Source organism: Rutidosis leptorrhynchoides, chromosome 4 (genome assembly GCF_046630445.1).
Source record: "Rutidosis leptorrhynchoides isolate AG116_Rl617_1_P2 chromosome 4, CSIRO_AGI_Rlap_v1, whole genome shotgun sequence".
Lineage (NCBI taxonomy): Eukaryota > Viridiplantae > Streptophyta > Magnoliopsida > Asterales > Asteraceae > Rutidosis > Rutidosis leptorrhynchoides.
In genome coordinates, this window is record NC_092336.1 from 154251551 (window position 1) to 154253893 (window position 2343).

Sequence of the window (2343 nt, forward strand, 5' to 3'; positions counted from 1 at the left end):
GATGGCCCATCAAAGAAAAGATCCTGATCTCCTTCCTACGAAGAAGTTGATGTCAAGTACGAGATCATGAATCTGCGAAAAATTACCGATGGCCGAATTTGTCATATTGCAAGGATCAATGTTCAAATGAAAGAAAAAGACCTCGCGATCAGGAAGCTCATGGTGGAAAATGCTGAGCTAAAGAAGGAGATAAAGTTGGTGAAGTATGAAGGTGATAGAAATGCCCAATGGGGGAAGCAATCTCTTGCCTACCTAAGAGAAGATGTTAACTTTAGATTAAAGATGGAGGAAAACTGCCTCGAGTTCCTGCATGAGAAACAAAAGGCGAAGAATGAGAAAGTTGAGAAGTTTATGAAGAAGGTTGAGGACGAGAAGAAGAAATATGAAGACTACTTCAATCCTAATATTTCCTAGTTTATCCTATTCCAATTACTCATCTATGTAAAGGCTATGCCTTAAACCATTTCTATATCCGAATCGTGTATTAAAAAGGCTTATTTAACGCCTCGTTCTTAATAATATAAAGTGTTTCGTTTATATCATATTCATCTTTATCCTATCAGATTTATCAAACTTCTATACACCCTTATGTAGTGAAGAATCATGGTTCGTCCAACTACACCAACTCTTACCACGATGTTTCATAATTTCCTCGTCTGACTACGTCTTCCACAACTTCCATAACTATCAAAGATATGAAGGTTAACCAAGTCTATAAAGACTGCAACTTAAAACTAGCTAACCATAAGTTAGTAACTGTTTTCACGGATGATATTTCGAACTGCTCCAAGAGTGAGAAAGGATGTGAGCAACATTTGCAAACTCATTCTTGAGAAAAAGAACAACTCTACGCAAACTTTTCCAAAGTGCAAGTTTTGGCTTAAAACCGACATGTTGTCGATCCAGCTAAGATTACTGCTGTCCTTAACACACTATATTAGAAGTCATCATTGATCACATATCCTAACCTTATGGAGTGACCTTGGAAAGGAAATATAAATTAGTGAAATATAATGACGGTGGCCAACGTGATTATATTACGATAATTCATAGGAATATTCCAATATCATGACATATGGAATAGAAAGTGAATCAAAGAAAACTCTCAAGCTATCTGTTCAAAAACCCAAATGCAAGGGCATGAAAGGAGAAAAATGATCATCTTGATATTAGTAGATACGAAGAACTCATTCTAATCAAACTATATATCGATCTCATACTCATTTAACAAACTTTCATGTACCATAAAGGTTGTAAACAATCGAATCTTGAAGTTTTACATTCCTTTATCCTAAATGGATATCTCCTGATCATTGATACTTAATCATTACTTGTTATATCCAGATCCTCTCTGTTATTACACTTTCGGTGTAAATTTTCATATGACTTTCAAAAACCCATGTCATTTGAACCCTCAAACGTCGATATTACAAACACCATGTCCAATATTACATTATCTATGTCGAGATGATAAATATCTCATATGCATAATCTTCTGAAGAATGGAACCTCCATACATGTATCGTTTTAACTATCATAGTCAAGAAACTTCTGTACTCATACATCTACTTATAATAGACTACTTGGCACCATGCAAGTAATGGTGCCATACTCAAACAATAATCGATCATTGTCAACTCAAAAACCAGAGGTGAAATACACTATCTCAAGTTGTGGCTTGAGCTAAACTCATCTGAAAAACTGCTATAACAATTGAAATGATTCCATCATACTTTAATGTATCCTCCTCTCAGGCCAATTAAGGTTGAATTTAAACGATCATTATATAGTTGAAAGTCACTGCTTTAGCATTTATTTATACTTGTCTATGCGACTGCCAGATTATTCATGCAGAGTTCTCGAACTCTCACTATCACTCGAATGATTCAAAGTTACAAATCTTATTTGAAGTTCTTTCATACATAACTCTAAATCCGATGGATTTACTCATTTGATGATAAACACATTATCATCCTTCTTACTTTAATGTTAACATTTTGAGTCCAAGGACTCGTGCCCTGATAAAAGGTCAATTCATTAGTTTTCATTACCTTGAAAAAATTATTACACAATTATCCTCCGGAATTTTAAAATCCTCAATCAACTTTTCTCAAACAAATAAACTCTTAAATACAAATATCCTGTTTTCCAGATAATTCTTACACGTGTCTTTATTTTCAAATTATCCCAGAATTTATAAAGAAAATGATTTTTCACTTATGCGATCTATAAAATCTTATACATAAACTTACCTATACATATTTTGACTAGTACATATCAAATTATACTTTCGCTTCTACAAATTTCCACTTTGATTAAATCAAATTTTACGTAACCCTAGTT